Source organism: Gorilla gorilla, chromosome Y, assembly GCF_029281585.2.
Source record: "Gorilla gorilla gorilla isolate KB3781 chromosome Y, NHGRI_mGorGor1-v2.1_pri, whole genome shotgun sequence".
Classification (NCBI taxonomy): Eukaryota; Metazoa; Chordata; class Mammalia; order Primates; family Hominidae; genus Gorilla; species Gorilla gorilla.
Window position 1 is genome coordinate 19,407,080 of NC_073248.2, and position 18,168 is coordinate 19,425,247.

Below are 18,168 nucleotides of genomic sequence, written 5' to 3' on the forward strand. Positions count from 1 at the left end.
GGCCATGAGGTCAAGCTCGGGCATCTTTTAGTGATGCCCACCTCTGGGGTTTCAAGTATAATTCTATCACCCAAAGAACCCCAACAACACAACAGACTCTATTCCAATCTCCATGGGACCTGATTCTTGCACACAGCCTCTTTCAGGAATAGAGTCAGAAGAGCAGTTTCCAGCGACCACCTCACAGTCTTGAAACACCTCCTCCTCCAGTGGGACCTGACCATGGAGATGGCCCAAAGAGGCCCTGAGTTTGAGACTTTTAGGGTCTCGCAGTAGGTTTTCATAGGCATCCTTTTTCCTGATACAAGGCCGGCTCTGCTTGTAGCATTTTCCTCTGCTTAGTCAGGCTGACAGCTCTGACAGCCGGATGCCAGAGCCTGCCTCACAAATGTGCATGGGCTAGACTCAGGGCACCATGCCTGATTTTGAGTTCTGGCAAGTGTCACAATGAATGTCACTATTGGCAAGAGACAAGTCCCTGCAGCCTGTGGAGAAAGAGACCTCTGTGGAAGTGTGCTGGTGGACTCTCACCTGTCTTCTCTGTGGGATACATGGAATCATCCCATGATCCTAGGAGAGGGAAGATGTGAGTGAGCCTGAAGAAATGTCAAGCAGAGCCCCAGGAATAAACTGCAAAATCCCTGTGGATCCAAAATCATCTGCAGGATTTCTTAGGCCTCCCTAGGAGTTCTAGGGGTGAGTCTTTATGAAACTTGCCCCCATGATATTTTTAGTTAGAGCCTGCCTCTGTTCCCTGGGGTTGCTCTCTCCAAGGTGGGGCTTCCTACAGAAACACACAGCCTCAGAAGCTGCCGGGCTGTGTGTTTCCGTGGGAGTGTTATGAGTGTCAGATTTCTGCATGTGTTTGTGTGGTATTGTGTCTTTGTGTGTGTGTGTTCCTGCAAATGGAGTCTGCTTAAAAGAATGTGGCTAACACACTTCAGTGCTTCTTTATTTGAGTCTCTCAACATTTTGATGGCTTGTCTGTGTGGCGTTGCTTTAGTCGCAGGGCTGTGTTCTCTATTTTTCTGTGGATCATGAATCCCCAGTATATCGGGAGGCGGGTCGAGAATTGCCAGCATCCAAGTCACCTCCCCCTGCAAAACAAACAAGCAAACAAATGAACAAAAAGCACTCTTCTAGAAAGGTGAGGAACACACCACACTAAAAAACAGACATCTCCCACTGTTTCATTGTCCTGTGGTCAACCCAATGAGAGACACTAGCAGTCGTTTCCCCAGTAACTCTGTAACTTACCTTGAATTTGGTTCCCAGCTGAGCAGGTGCTTCAGGTCAAAGGGGACACTCCTCCATGATCTTGAGAGTTCATCCTGGGACATAGAGTGTGAGCAGCAATAAGGTCAGATAGGGTTGAGGATACAATCTAGTGAGGAGTGGATGGGTCCCACAATTTCAACTGCAAAAAAAAAAATAAAATGAAGACAGATGACACTGAAGGTGCTTCCAAATCCATCCCCCCATTCTGCTAATTGTGCAAGCGGTCCCCATCACAGCCTATTTTTCAGGTGGAAGTAATCCAATGTTCAGGGAATATTTGGAGTGCAAATTGGGCCCATCCTGACAAACTCCTGATTTATGGCTTTCATACCCATAGCCAAATGGGTTGGAATGGTGATGGAATGGGTTAATGCTGGGAGGAGTTACCTCTTCTTTTCTTGACTTCCAGGTTCCTCGTCAGCCTAGGGTTTCCTGGGTCTCGCCCAATGGCTTCCACACTAAATCTTTCCCACTTCTCAGAGAACGACCCTCATGGGAATCCATCACATGAGTGTTTCTTTCTAAACCCTGTCACTTTTTAATGACTGGGCAGCATTGATAATTTAAAACCATAAATTGCCGTGACAGCTGTCAGCAAGGAAACTCTTGTTCTTTCACTTCTATCAGAGGGCTTCATGATTCCTGTAGGATGAGAAGCAGACAGCTGTGTTTGGCTTTTACCTGGTAATCTAGACTCTGTTTCACTTTTATTTGCACGTTCTTCTCATTGTTGAGTGGATCTTTCATTGCGTTCTTGCTGAATGGGACTGCCTATCATCACACATCTTTTGGATGCCAGGAATTTCAGGGAGCAAGAAGGACTTTAGGTAGGCTGGCTATGTTCCAGGTTGTGGCTTGTGTTCTCATTTTGGGGGCTGAATTTATGTGCACTTTGACAGAGGCTTTTGGGTCTTCTGACATATACCTTTGAATATTGCTGCGTCTCTGACACTAGTCAGTTCATTCTCTCAGGCAAGCTTTGAGTTTTCTTTGCCTTCATGGGGGGTCCACATTGCCCCTCAACAGCACTGCTGGACACCATTCCAAGCTTGCAATTGTCACAGACAGCCTCTGAGACACTGTCTCAACCTCGTTTGCACCTTTGAGAGGCCAGTTTGAGGTGTGAGAACACTGCTCCAACTTGGAACTACTTTTGTCATGGTTCCAGCCTTTCTCTGGGAGCCCTTATAAGGCCAGGATGAAGGGAGGCAGTGGGCAGTGGGAGGATGAGGTCAAGAGCCCAGCTATCTTTTGCAGACACCTGCCTCTGGGGTCTCAGGTATGATTCCATCACCCAAAAACCCACAGAAACTCACCAGACTATATTCCAATCCCCATGGTGCGACCAGAATTTGTTCCTTCTGGTGGGTTCTTGGTCTTGCTGACTTCAAGAATGAAGCTGTGGACCCTCAGGGTGAGTGTTGTAGTTCTTAAAGATGGTGTGTCCAGAATTTGTTCCTTCAGATGTTCAGATGTGTCCAGAGTTTCTTCCTTCTGGTGGGTTCATGGTCCCACTTGACATCAGTAGTGAATCTGCAGACCATCCCAGTGAGTGTTACAGCTCTTAAAGGTGGCGCCTCCAGAGTTGCTTGTTCCTCCTGGTGGGTTCATGGTCTTGCTGACTTCAGGAGTGAAGCCACAGACACTTTCAGTCAGTGTTACAGCTCATAAAGGTAGTGCAGACCCAAAGACTGAGCAGCAGCAAGATTTATTGTGAAGAGCAAAAGAAGGAACCCTCCACACCATGGGAGGTACCCCCCGGGTTGGCACTGCTAGCTCAGGTGGCCAGCTTTTATTCCCTTATTTGTCCCCGCCCACGTTCTGCTGATTGGTCCATTTTACAGAGTGCCGATGGGTCCATTTTACAGAGTGGTGATTGGTCCGTTTTTACAGAGTGCTGATTGGTGTGTTTACAATCATTTAGCTAGAGAGAAAAGTTCTCCAAGTCCCCACTGGACCCAGAAGCCCAGCCAGCTTCTCTCAATAGGACCTGATTCTTACACACAGCCTCTTTTGGGCAAGGAGTCAGAAAAGCAGTTTCCAGCATCCACCTCCCAGTCTCAAAATGTGTCCTGCTGAAGTAAGGCCAGACCATGGAGACAACCGGAGGGAGCTCTAAGGTTGAGACTTTTAGTGTCCCGCAGTGAATTATCACAGTCAGGCTTTTTTCTGATACCAGGCCGGCTCTGCCTGTACTATTTACCTCTGTTTGGGCAGGCAGAAATCTCTGACAGCTGGGAACCCAACCTTGCCTCACGAATTTGCATGTGCTAGTCTCAGGGCAGGAGGCCTGAGCTGTAAGCTCTGGATGGCATCACAATGAATGCCACCGTTGCCTAGAGACAAGTCCCTGCAGGGTGGCAGAGATGGAAACCTCCATGGAGGTGGGTCAGTGGGAGACTCTCACTTGTCTTCTTTGTGGGATCCTCAGGATAATCCCATGATCCTAGGAGAAGGCTGACGTGAGCCAGCCCAAGGAAACCTCAAGAAGTGCTGCAGGAATTAACCGGGGAATCCCTAAGGGTCCAAAAGGATCTTCAAGATGCCTCAGTTCTACCTAGATGTTGTAGGGGTGAGTCTTTTTGAAAATTGCCCCACTCTGTTTTCTAAGCACAGCCCACATGGGTTCCCCAGGGTTGCTGTCTCCCAAGTGAAGCTTTCTGCAGTACCAGGCAGCCTCAGGAGATGCTGGGCTGTCTTTTTCTGTGAGAGTGTTGTGAGTGTTTGATGTCTGCACGTGTGTGTGGCTTTGTGTATCTCCCTGTGGAAAAGATTGCTAATGTTTCTCCCTGGGTTGGCTGCAGAACAATGAAACACTGGGAGATGCCTGTTTTTTCGTGTGGCATTTATTTGTTTGTTTGTTTGTTTATATTTTGCAGGCAGAGATGATTTGAAAGCCGGCGGTTCATGGCACACCTCCCAATTTTCCGTGGATTCATGATCCACAGAAAAATAAAGAAAACAAAGCCCTGCAGCTCAAGCAGAGCCACATAGACAGGAAAACACTAGGTTAGGAGACTGAAAAAAAAAAAAAGAAGCGCTTAAGTGTGTTAGCCTCATTCCTTTAAACAGACTCCACTTACAGGCAGATGCACATACACACACACATACACACACACAAATATCCAATACTCGCAAGCCTCCCACAGGCACACAGCCCAGCAGCTACTGAGGATGCATGGTTCTGCCAAAAGCCCCACCTGGGAGAGAGTAACCTGTTGGAACACAGGCAGGCTGTATCTAGAAATCACAGTAGGGCAAGCTTAAAAAAGACTCACCCCTACAACAGCTATACAGGCCTGAGGAATCCTGCAGATACTTTTGGATTCTTACAGATTTCACAATTTATTCCTGGGGTTGTGCTTGAGGTTGCTTTAGGCTAGCTCACATCTGCCCTCTCTTGGAATCATGGGACTATCTGGAGAATCCAACAGAAAAGAGGCGAGAGCCCACTGCCGCTGCACCTACACAGAGGCCTCCTTCACCTCCAAGCCGAGGGCCTTGTAGTTAGGCAACAATGACAATAGTTTTGACACAAGCCAGGGCTCATAATCAGGCCTCATTCCCTGAGTCTAGAACATGCGCAGTCCTGAGGCAGGCAAGGACTTCCGGCTGTCAGAACTGTCAGCCTGCCTAAGCACAGGAAAATACTGCAGACCAAACTGGCCTGGTGTTGCAATAAAGGCTGCCTGCGAACACCCACTATGGGACACTAAATTTCTCCATGACAGGGCCCCCTTCGGCCATCTCTGTGGTCTGGTCCCACTGGAGGAGGAGGCATTTTCAGACTGTGAGGTGGTCACTGGAAATTGCTCTTCTGACTTTATTCTCCAAAGAGGCTGTGGGCAAGAATAGGGTCCCATGGGGATTGGAATATAGTCTGGTGTGTTTCTGAAGGTACTTTGGGTGATAGAAACGTATCTGAGATCCCAGAGGTGGGTGCCAGCAAAAGATGGTCAGGCTCTTGACCTCACTGCCACCCTTCATCCTGAACCTCACAAGGGCTCTTTGGGAGAGGCAGAAACCACAACAAAGGCAAGTCCAAGGTGGAGCAGTGTTGTCACACCTCGGACTGGCTTCTTGCAGGTTCACATGAGGTTAAGAAAGTATCTCAGAAGATGTCTGTGGCAGTGCAAAGTCTGAAAGGGTGTCCAGTAGTGTTGTTGAGGGGCACTGTGTATTCCCCTTGAAAGCAAAGAAAAATCAAGGCTTGCCTGAGAGAAAGAGATGCATTATGGTAGAGTACAAGCAATGTTCAATGACTCCTGTCAGAGGACCAAAAAGACTCCTGCAAAATGTAAACAACCTCAGCCCCTACAATGAGACAACATCCCACAACATGAAGGGCAGCTGACATATCCGAAGTCCCTTTTGCTGTCTGAAATTCCTGGCAGCTAACTACTCTGTGGGAAGAGGCAGTCCCAAGCAGCGACAGCCCAATGAAGGAGCCAGCCCCTCCACAGTGAAAAGAACATGCAGATGAGGTGAAAAATACACTAGATTATGAGGCAAAAATCAAACATGGCTACCTGCTCTTCATCCTGCAGAAATCATGCAGCACTCTGATAGAAGTGAGAGAACAAGAGTTCCCTTGCTGGTGGATGTAACGGGAATTTACAGTTTAAAAGTATCAAATCTGCCCAGTCATTAAAAATGACAGTGTTTAGAAGGAAACTCTCACACGGTGGATTCCCATGAGGATCATTCTCCATGAACTGGAAAAAGTTTACTGTGGAAGTCTTTGAGCCATAACCAGGAAACCCTAGGTCAATGAGAAACATGGAATTCCAGAAAAGAAGAGGCAAGTGTGGAGGTCATATCTCACCCAGCATCAATCCATTCCATTCCCATTTGGCTCTGGGTATGAAAGCCCTCAAATCAGGAGTGTACCAGGATGGCCCCAATTTGCACTCCAAATGTTCCTTGTACATTGGAATACTCTCACCTGAACACCAGGCCATAGTGTGGACTGCTTGTGTAATTAATTGAATGTAGAGATGGTGTTGGAAGCACCTTCTGTGACACCTGTCTTCAATCTTTTTGCAGTTGAAGTTGCAGGAACCCATCCACCCTTCAACAGTCTGTATCTTCACCCCTTTCTGAACTGATTGCGTCTCACACTGTATGTCCCAGAATGAAATCCCAAGATGATGGAGAAGTGTCCCCTCACAATGTGAAACACCTGCTCTCCTGGGAACCGAATTCAATGTAAATTCAAGGGGCACTGCAGACAGGACTGTGAGGGTTTCTCCCTGGGTTGGCCACAGGACAATGAAAACCTGGGAGATGTCTGTTTTTCATGTGGTGGGGGCTCCTCTTCTTTCTAGAAGAGAGGTTTGTTTTGTTTTGTTTTGTTTTGTTTTGTTTTTTTGCAGGGGGAGGTGATTTGAAAGCCGGTGGGTCTTTGCCCACCTCCCAGTTCACTGTGGATTCAGACCCACAGAGAAATGAATGACATGGAGCCACACAGCCCAAGCAGAGCCACACAGAAAAGCAACCAAAATGTTTGGAGACTCAACAATGATAAAAAAGTGCTGAAGTGCATTAGGCACATTCCTTTAAGAAGTCTCCACTTACAGGCAAACACACACACACAAGCACTCACAAACACACAATGCAATATATACATGCAGACATCCAACACTAGCAACAATTCTATGGAAACACACAGCCTGGTAGATCCTGAGGCTATGTGGTTCTTCAGGAAGCCATACCTGGGAGAGAGTGATCACAGGGACACAGGCGGGCTCTACCTAGAAATCTCAGTGGAGCAAGTTTCAAAAAGACTCACCCCTACAAAAACTAGGCAGGCCTGAAGAATCCTGTAGATCCTTTTGGATCCTTAGGGATTTCACAATTTATTGCAGGGACTGTGCTTGATGTTTCTTCAGGCTGGTTCACATCTGCCCTCTCCAAGGATCATGGGAATATGCCCCATGTACCACTGAGAAGACAGGCGAGAGTCCACTGCTGACGCACTTCCACGGAGTTCTCCTTCTCTGCCAAGCTGCAGAGACTTGTCCCTAGGCAGCGGTGACATATGTTGTGACTCTAGCCAGAGCTCACAATCAGGCCTGGTGCCCCAAGAGTAGTGCATGTGCATTTGTGAGGAAGGCTCAGGTGCCAGGCCATCAGAGCTGTCAGGCTGCCTAAGCAGAGGAAAATGGTACAGGCAGAAGTGACCTGTTATTGTGAAAAAGGCTGCCTGTCAAAACCCACTGCAAGACCCCAAAAGTCTCAAACTCAGGAACCATTTGTGCCATCTCTGTGGTCGGGTCGTGCTGGAGGAGAAGACATTTCGATACTGTGAGGTGGTCGCTGGAAACTGATCTTCTGACTCCGTTGCAGAAAGAGGCTTTGTGCAAGAATTGGGTCCGCTGGGAAATGAAATATAATCTGATGGGTTGTTGAGGGTTCTTTGGGTGATAGAATCATACCTGAGACCCCAGAGGCGGGTGTCAGAGGAAGATGGCTGGGCTCTTGCCATCACTGCCTCTCTTCGTTGTGGGTCTTGCAGAAGCTCTCTGGGAAAGGCAGGAGCCATGATAAAGGCAAGTCCACTTTGGAACAGTTTTGTTACACCTCGGATTGACATCTCACTGGTGCAGATGAGGTTGATACCCTGTCTCAGAGGCGATATGTGTTGATGGCAAGCATGATAAGGGTGTACAGTACTGCTGATGAGGAGCACTGTGGATTCCCCATGACAGCAAAGAAAAATCAAAGTTCACCTGAGAGAATGAGCTGCCATGTGCTGGAGACTAATCAATGTTCACTGATTCCTGTCAGAGGACCCAAAATCCTCCTGAAAAGTGTAAACAACCTCAACCCCCAAAAAGAGACAATGACCCACAATCTGGAGTGCAGACAGCCTACCCAAAGTCCCTTTTGCTCTCTGCAATCCCTGGCATCTAAATAATCTGTGGTGAGAGACAGCTTTATCTAGCAACAGCCCAATGAAAGAACCCCTCCACAATGAAAAGCCTATGCAGATGAAATGAAATAGAGGCTAGATTACCAGGCAAAAGCCAAACATGACTACCTGCTTCTCATCCTGCAGGGGTCATGAAGTCCTCCAATAGAAGCTTGAGAACAAGAGTTTCCTTGTGAGCAGATGTAATGGGAATTTATGGTTTTGAAAGTATCAAAGCAGCCCAGTAATTAAAACCTGACAGTGTTTAGAAGGAAACACTCATGCAATGGGTTCCAGTAATGGTCATTCTCTGTGACTGGGAAATGATTAGTGTGGAAGTCCTTGAGCCAGATGCAGGAAACCCTAGGCTGATAACAAATATGGAAGTCAGGAGAAGAAGAGGCCAAATCTGCAGGTCACATCACACCCAGCATCAATCCATTCCACTCCTATTTGTCTCCTGGCATGAAAGCCCTCAAATTGTCAGTTTTCTAAAATGGCCTTAATTTGCACTCCAAATGTTTCTTGCAGGTTGGGGTACTCCCACCTGAACACACAGCCATGGTGTGGACTGGTTGTGCAATTAAATGAATATGGTGATGATGTTGGAAGCACCTTCTGTGTCATCTGTCTTCATTTTTTTTGCAGGTGAAGTTGTGGGACCCCATCCACCCTTCAGATTGTATCCTTACCCCTATCTTATCTTATTGCTGCTCACACTCTATGTCCCAGGATGAAATCCCAGCATGATGGAGGAGTGTACCCTCATGACATGAAGCACCTGCTCTCCTGTGAACTGAATTCGAGGTAAATAAAAGGAGCCCTGTGGACAGGACTGCTAATGTCTCTCACTGAGTTTGCCAAAGGACAATGAAACACTGGGAGATGTCTGTTTTTTGGTGTACTGTGCTGTGTCCAGTTTTTTTTTTTTTTTTGCAAAGGGAGGTGATTTGTATGCCAGCGGGTCTCTGCCTGCCTCCCAATTCACTGCGGATTCGTGAACCACAGAAAAGTAAAGAACACAGGTACCCACAGCCCAAGCACAGCCACACAGACAGGCCAACAAAAGTTGTGTGACTCAAAAAAATGAAGTGCTGAAGTGCGTTAGCCATGTTCCTTTAAGCAGACTCCATTTACAGTCACACACACGCACACAAAAAAAAATGTCCAGCACACACACAGACATCAAACATTCCCAACAATTCCACAGAAACACACAGCCCAGCATTTCCTGAGGCTGCATAGTTCTGCAGGAAGCCCGACATGGGAGAGAGCAACCTGGAGAACACAGGCGGGCTGTACCTAGAAATCACAGTGCAGCAAGTTTCAAAAAGACTCACCCCTACAATGTCTAGGCAGGCCTGAGGAATCCTGCAGATCCTTTTGGAACATTAGATATATTGTAGGTTCTTCCTGGAGCTCTGCTTGATGTTTCTTCAGGCTGGCTGATGTATGTCCTCCCCTAGGATCATGGGACTGTCCCCTGGATCCCACAGAGAAGACAGGTGAGAGTCTTCCACTGACAGACCTCCATGGATGACTTTTTCTCCACCAAGCCACAGGGATTGGTCGCTAGGCAATGGTTAAATTCACTGTGAGGCTAACCAGAGCTCACAGGCAGTCCTGATGCTCTGAGACTAGCATATGTGCACTCATGTGGCAGGCTTCAGCACCATGCTGTTAGAGCTGTCAGTCTCCCTAAGCAGAGGAAACTGGGACAGGCAGAGCCAGCCTGGTATCGGAAAAAAGGCTGCCTGCAAAAACCATCTGTGGGACCCTAAATGTCTCAATCTCAGAGACACTTCTGGCTGTCTTGGTGGTGAGCTTTTGCTGAAGTAGGAGGCTTTTTGACACTCTGAAGTGGTCACTGGAAACAGCACTTCTGTCTCCATTCTTGAAAGAAGCTGCATGCAAGAATCAGGTACACTGTGGATCGGAATATAGTCTGTTGTTTGTTGTGGGTTCTTTGAGCAATAGAATCATACCTGAGACCCCAGAGGTGGGTATCAGAGGAAGATGGCTGGGCTCATGTCCTCCCGGTCTCCCTTCATCCTGGGCCTCACAGGCGCTCTCTGGGAAATGCACGAACCATGACAAAGGCAAGCCCAAGGTGCAGCAGTGTTCTCACTCATTGGACTTGCCTCTCACCGATGCAGATGAGATTGAGACAGTGTATCAGAGGCCGTCTGTGGCAATGGCAAGCCTGAAAAGGGTGTCTAGTAGTGCTGTTGTGTATCACTGTGGATTCTCCATGAAAGCAAAGAAAAATCAAGGCTCCCTTGAGAGAACGAGATGCCTTGTGCTGGAGTCCACACAATACTCAATGATTCCTGTAAGAGGACCCAAAGCCTCCTGCAAAGTTCAAACAACCTCAGCCCCCACAATGAGACAATGGCCCACACCCTGGAGTGCAGCCAGCCTACATGAAGTCCCTTTTGCTCCCTGAAATTCCTGGCAGCCAAGAGATCTGGGGCGAGAGGCAGGGCAATGCAGGAACAACCCAATGAAAGAGCCCCTCCACAATGAGAAAGGACTTGCAGATGAATTGAAACAGAGGCTAGATTACCAGGCAATGCCAGACACGGCTGCCTGCTTTTCATCATACAGGAATCTTGCAGCCCTCTGAAAGAAGTGGGAGAATAAGAGTTTCCTTGTTGGCAGCTGTAACTGATATTTACAGTTTTAAAAGTATCAAAGCTGCCCAGTCATTAAAACTTGACAGTGTTTAGAAGGAAACACTCACACAGTGGATTCAAATGAGGGTCATCCTCCATGAACTGGGAAATTTACTGTAGTAGACATTTAGACAGATCCAAGAAACCCTAGGCCAACAGGGAAAATGGAAGTCAGGAGAAGAGGAGTCAAGTGTGAAGGCCACATCCCACCCAGCATCAATCCATACCACATCCATTTAGTTCTGGGTATGACAGCCCTGAAATTGGGAGTTTGCCAGCATGGTTGAGTATGCAGTCCAAACGTTCCCTGCATGTAGAAGTACTCCCACCTGAACTCCAGGCCATGATGTGGATGGCTTGTGCAATTAAGGAAATGTGGGGATACTGTTGGAAGTAACTTCTGCACCATCAGTCTTCAGCTTTTTTGCAGGTGAAGGTGTGGGTCCGCACTGAAACTTCACCAGATTGTATCCTCACTCCTATTTGACGTTATTGCTGCTCACACTGTATGTCCCACGATGAATTCCCAAGACAATTGAGGAGTGCTCCCTCACAATGCGAAACACTTGCTCTACTGTGAACTGAATTACAGGTAAATTCAAGGGGCCCTGCCAACAGAACTGCTAGTGTCTCTCCCTGGGTTGGCCACAGGTCAATCAAACAGTCAAAGATGTACATTATTGGGTGAGGTGTGCTCCTCTTCTTTCTAGTAGAGTGGCTGTTTTTTTTGCATGGGTAGGAGATTTGGACCATGGCAGGTAAGAGCCAGCCTCCCAAATCACTGTGGATTCTTGATCCACATAAAAATAAAGAACACAGGGACCTACAGCCCAAGCAGAGACACACAGGCCACCAAAAGGATGGGAAACAAAAAAAAGTGCTGCAGTGCATTTGCCTAATTCACTTGCACAGACTCCACTTAAACGCACACACACACATACACACACACACAAAGCCACACACACAGAGACAACCAAACTCACAACACTCCCACAGAAACTACAGCCCTGCAGGTCCTGAGGCTGCATGGTTCTGCAGGAATCCCCACCTGGGAGAGAACAACCCCAGGCAACACAGGTGGGCTGTACCAAGAAATCACAGCAGGGGCAAGTTTCAAAAAGACTCAACCCTACTATGTCCAGGGAGGCCTGAGGCATCCTGCAGATTCTTTTGGATCCTTAGGGATTTTGCAGATTATTCCTGGGGCTATGTTTGATCTTTCTTCATGGTGGCTTGTGTCTGCCCTCTCCTAGGATAACCAGAACATCCTGTGGATCCCACAGAGAAGACAGGTGAAAGTGTACTTCCAGTACACATCCACGGTGGCCTCCTTCTCCACCAAGCCCCAGGGACTTGTTGCTAGGCAACACTGTCATTCATTGTGACACTTGCCAGAGCTCACAACTCTGGCCTGGTGACAGGACACTAGCACATTTGCATTCGTGTCACAGGCTTGGGGGTCCAGCTGTCAGAGCTGTCAGCCTGTCTAAGCAGAGAAAAATGGTACAGGCAGAGCCAGGCTGGTGCTGGGAAAATGGCTGCCTGAGATAACCCACTGAGAGACCCTAAAATTCTCACCCTTAGGTCTTTTTCAAGCCATCTTCTTGGTCAGGTTTCACTAGAGGTGGAGCCAATTTGAGACTGTGGCCTGGTTGCTGGAAACTGTACTTCTAACTCCATTCCTGAAAGAGGCTGTGAGCAGGAATCCAGTCCCATAGCAATTGGAATATAGTCTGGTGAGTTGTTGAGGGGTCTATGGGTGATAGAATCATACCTGAGACTGCAGAGGCAGGTGTCAACAAAAGATGTCTGTGCCCTGGACATCACTGCCTGCCTTCATCCTGGGCCTCACAGGTGCTCTCTGGGAAAGGCAGGAACCACGACAAAGGCAAGTATATGGTGGAGTAGTGTTCTCACTTCACGAACTGGCCTCGCATGGGTGCAGATGAGGTTGAGACAGTGTCTCAGAAGCCATTTGTTGTGACCGTAAGCCTGAAAAGGGTGTGCAGTAATACTCTTTAGGGGCAATGTGTACTCTCCATGAAAATGAGAAAAAATTAATGCTCCTGTGAGAGAATCAGCTGAATTGTGCTGAAGTCCAAACAATGCTGAAACACTACTTTCAGAGGACCCAAATCCACCTGCACAGTGCAGACAACCTCAATCCCCAAGACGAGACCACAACCCACAACCTGGAGTGAAGTCAGCCTACCTGAAGTCTCTTTTGCTCTCTGAAATCTCCCGCAAGGATCTGTGGTGAGAGAGAGTCCCATACAGCAACAGCCCAATGAAACACCCACTCCTCAGTGAGAAAGGACATGCAAGCACAATGAAACAGAGTCTAAATTACCAGGCAAAAGCCAGGCATGGCTACCTGCTTTTCATCCTACAGGAATCATGCAGCCCTCACATAGAAGTGGGAGAACAAGAGTTTTCTTGTTGGTGGCTTTAACAGGAATTTACAGTTTTAAATCTCAGATGTGCAGTCATTAAAACATGACGGTGTTTAGAAGGAAACACTAACACAATGGATTCTCATGAGGGTCGTCCTCTGTGAACTAGGAAATATTTAGTGTGGAAGGCGTTGACCAGATCCAGGATGAGGATGATGAAAGTAAGGAAAAGAAGAGGCAAGTGTAGGGGCCACATCCCACCCAGCAACTATCCATCTTGCTTTCATCTGGCTCCTGGTATGAAAGCCCTCAAATCAGGAGTTTGCAAGGATGGCCCTGGTTTGCACTGCACATGTTCCATGCACGTTGACTCCCACCTCAACACTGGGTCATGGTGTGGACTGCTTGTACAGTTAAGAGAATGAAAGGATGCAGTTGGAAGTAACTTCTGTGTCATCTGTCTTCACCTTTTTTCAGGTGAAGGTGCAGGACCCCATCCACCCCTCGCCAGTTTGTATCCACACACCTAACTGACCTTATTGCTGTTCACACTCTCTGTCCCAGAACGAAGATGACAGAGGACTGTCCCCTCATGATGTGAAGCTCCTACTCAACCAATAACCAAATGTGATATAAATTCAATGGGGCCTGCAGACAGGAATGCTAGTATCCCTCCTTGGGTTGACCACAGGACAATGAAACACTAGATGTCTGTTCATGGGTGTGGTGTGCTCCTCTTCTTTCTGGAAGAGTGGCTTCTTTTGCAGGGGGAGGCGATTTGGATCCCAGCTGGTCTCAGTCAAACTCCCAATTCACTATAAGTTCATGACCCACAGAAGAATAAAAAACACGGAGCCATATAGCCCAAGCAGAGCCACAGAGACAGCCCACCAAAAGCTTGGAAGAATAAAAAAAAAAATACAAAAAGCAGCTCTGCAGCGTGTTAGCCACATTTTTTTAAGCGGACTCCACTTACAGGCATACAGAAAGAGACAGAGACACAGACACACCCACACCCCCCCCAACACACACACACACACACACAGCCACACACAGGCAGATACCCAACAATTGCAACACTCTCACAGAATCACGCAGCCCAGTAGCTTCTGAGGCTGCATGGTTCTGCAGACAGCCCCGCTTGGGAGACAGCATCTCTGGGAATACAGGAGGGCTGTACCAATAAATCACAGTAGGGCAAGTTTCAAAAAGACTCACCCCTACAACGTCTAGGCAGGTCAGAGGCATCATGCAGATCCTTTTATATCCTTAGGGATTTTGTGATTTATTCCTTGGGCTCTGCTTGAGGTTTCTTCAGGCTGCTCATGTCTGACCTCTGTTAGGATCATGGGACTATCCCATGGATCCCACAGATAAGGCAGGCAAGAGACCACTGCGGACGCACCTCCACCGAGGTGTCCTCCTAAATCGAGCCACAGGGACTTGTGGCTAGGGAACGGAGGCATTTATTGTGATGTTAACCACAGCTCACAGCTCAGGCCCCGTGCCCTAAGACTAGCGCATGCACATTCGCGATGGAGGCGCCCACGATAGGCTGTCAGAGCTGTCAGCCTGCCTATGCAGAGGAAAATGGTACCGGCAAAGCCTGCCTGATATCGGGAAAAAGTCTGCCTATGAAAACCCACTGGGAAACACTGAAAGTCTTGATCTTAGGGCCCCTTCAAGTCATCTCTGTAGTCGGGTCACGCTGGAGGTCAAGGCAATTCACGACTGTGAGGTCGTTGCTGATAACTGCTTTTCTGACTCCATTCTTGAAAGAGGCTGTGTGCAAGACTCAGGTCCATGGTGATTGGAATATAGTGTGGTGTGTTGTTGAGGGTTCTTTGGGAGATAGAATCATACTTGAGACCCCAGAGGCAGTTGTAGTGATGAAATATGGCCAGGCTCTTGACTTCACTGCCTCCCTTCATCCTGGGCCTCACCGGGGCTCTCTGGGAAAGGCAGGAACCAGGACAAAGGCAAGTCCAAAGTGGATCAGTGTTCTCACCCCTCGGATTGGCCTCTCACAGGTGCAGATGAGGTTGAGACAATGTCTCAGAGGCCATCTGTGGTGATAGGGATGTCCAGTAGTGCTGTTGAGGGGCACTGAGGATTTCCTATGAGAGCAAAGAGAAATCAAAGCTTGCCTAAGAGAATGAGCTGCCTTGTGCTGGAGTCCAAGCAATGTTCAATGATTTCTGTGAGAGGACCCAACAGCTTCCTGCTAAGTACAAGGAACCTCAGCAACCACAATAAGAGAACGACCCACAACCTGGAGTGCAGCCACCCTACCTGAAGTGCCTCTTGCTCTCTGCAATCGCTGTCTGCTGAATAATCTGTGATGAGACGCAGTCCCATCCAGTCCCAAAGAAAGAACGCCTCCACAATGAGAAGGCCATGTAGATGAAATAAAACAGGGGCTAGATTACCAGGCAAAAGCCAGTCATGGCTGCCTGCCTCTCATCCTACAGGAATCATGCAGCCATTTGATAGAAGTGAGAAAACAAAGAGTTTCCTTGTTTGTGGCTGTAGTGAGAATTTATGGTTTTAAACGTGTCAAAGCAGCCCAATCATTAAAACGTGACAGTGTTAAGAAGAAAGCACTCACACAATGGATTCCCATCAGTCACGTTGTCTGTGAAGTTGGAAACATTTAGTGTGGAAGTCATTGAGCCAGACCCAGGAAACCCTAGGCCAATGAGGAACATGGAAGTAAAGAAAAGAAGAGGCAAGTCTGGAGGCCACATCCCACCCAGCATCAATACATTCCACTCCCATTTGGCTCTGGGTGTGAAAGCCCTCAAATGGGGAATTTGACAGGGTGGCCTCAATTTGCACTCCAAATGTGGCTTGCACGTTGGAGTACCCCCACCTGAACACCGAGCCAGGATGTGGACAGCTTGTGTAATTAAGGGAATGCAAGGATGGAGTTGGAAGCACCTTTTATGTCATCTGTTTTCATTTTTGTTTTGCAGGTGAAGTTGCAGGACCCAACCTTCCCCTCAAGAGGTTGTATGATTGTATCCTCACCTCTGTCTTACCTTATTGCTGCTCACACTCTACTTCCCAGGATGAAATCCCAAGACGATTGAGGAGTGCCCCCTCGGAACTTGAAGGAACTGCTCAGCTGGGAACTGAATTCTAGGTAAATTCAATGGGCTCTGCAGGCAGGACAGCTAATGTCTCTCCCTGGGTTGGCTACCAGACAGTGAAACACTGGGAAATGTGTGTGTGTGTGTGTGTGTGTGTGTGTGTGTGTGTGTGTGTGTGTGTTATGCTCCTTTTCTTTCTAGAAGAGTGGCTTTTTTTTTTCAGGTGGAGGTGATTTAGTGCATCTTGGCACTCCTCCTAATTCACTGTGGATTCAAGATCCACAGAAAAACAAAGAACACTGAGCACCTCAGCCCTAGCAGAGCCATACGCAGGCCACCAAAAGGTTTGGAGACAAAAAAAGAAACATTGAAGTGCATTATCCACATTACTTTAAGCCGATTCCACTTACAGGCACACACAAATGCACACAAACACACAATGACACAGACACATGCAGGCATCTGACACTCACAACACTCCCACAGAAACACACAGCCCAGCAGCTCCTGAGGCTGCATGGTTCTGCAGGAAGCCACACCCAGGAGAGAGCAACCCCAAGGAACAAAGGTGGGCTGTACCTACAAATCACAGTGGGAGAAGGTTCAAAAAGACTCACCCCTACATTGTCTAGCAGACCTGAGCAGTCCTGCAGAGAATTTTGGATCCTTACAGATTTCACCGCTTATTGCTGGGGCTGTGCTTGACATTTCTTCAGGCTGGCTCACTTCTGTCCCCTCCTAGCATCATGGGAATATCCCTTGCATCCCACAGAGAAGACAGGTGAGAGTCCACCACGTATGCACCCCCATGGGGGTCTCCTTCACTGTTAAGCTGCAGGGACTTGTTGCTATGCAATGGTGACATTCATTATGGCACTAGTCAGAGCTCACAGTCACACCGGGTGACCTGAGACTAGCCCATGCACATTCCTGAGGCAGGCAAGCAGAGGAAAATGGTACAGGCCAAGCCAGCATGATGTCGGGAAAAAGGCTCCCTGTAAAAACCCGCTGTAGGACCCTAGAAATCTCCACCTCAGGGCCACTTCAGGTTGTGTACGTGGACCGGTCCCACTGGAGGAGGAGGTGTTTTGAGACTGTGAGGTAGTCGCTGGAAACTGCTCTTCTGACTCCATGCCCAAAAGAGGCTGTGTGCAAGAATCGAATCCTTTGGGGATTGGGACATAGTCTGTTGTGTCATTAAGGGTTCTTTAGGTGATAGAATCATACCTGAGATCCCAGAGGTGGGTGTCAGTAAAAGATGGCCAGGCTCATAACCTCACTTTCTCCCTTCATCCTGGGACTTGCAGGGCTATCTGGGAAAGGCAGAAACCATGACAAAGGCAAGTCCACGATGAAGCAGTGTTCTCACACCTCGGATTAGCCTCTCACAGGTGCAGTTGAGGTTGAAACAGTGTCTCAGAGGCTGCCTGTGGTGATGGGGATGTCCAGTAGTGCTGTTGGGGGGCACAGTGGATTCCTCATGAAGGCAAAGAAAAATCAAAGCTCACCTGAGAGAACAAGACACCTTGTATTTGAGTCTAAGCAATGTACAAAGATTCCTGTCAGAGGACCCTAAAGCTTCCTGCAAAGTGCAAACAACTTCAACTCCCATAACGAGAGAACGACCCCCAACCTGGAGCATAGCCAGCTTACCCAAAGTCTCTTTGCTCTCTGAAATCTGTGGCAGCTACATAATCTGTAGCAAGAAACAGTCCCATCCTGCAACATCTCAATGAAAGAGCCCCTTCACAATGAGAAATCTGTGCAGATGAAATGAAAGAGAGACTAGATTACCAGGAAAAAGCCAAACACAGCTG

The 18,168-nt window shown here is 48.0% G+C and overlaps 1 long non-coding RNA gene and 1 pseudogene across 1 annotated transcript; one reads left to right on the plus strand and one right to left on the minus strand.

Annotated features, from left to right (window-relative positions):
- LOC129530205 (centriole and centriolar satellite protein OFD1-like) overlaps positions 1 to 18,168 on the plus strand; it is an 812,440-nt pseudogene that overhangs the window by 186,677 nt on the left and 607,595 nt on the right.
- Positions 937 to 1,711, minus strand: LOC134757956 (uncharacterized). Its single transcript, XR_010132640.1, has 3 exons — positions 1,666 to 1,711; positions 1,258 to 1,417; positions 937 to 1,097 (listed from the first exon to the last, which is right to left on the minus strand). It is a non-coding gene; the product is annotated as an uncharacterized lncRNA (long non-coding RNA).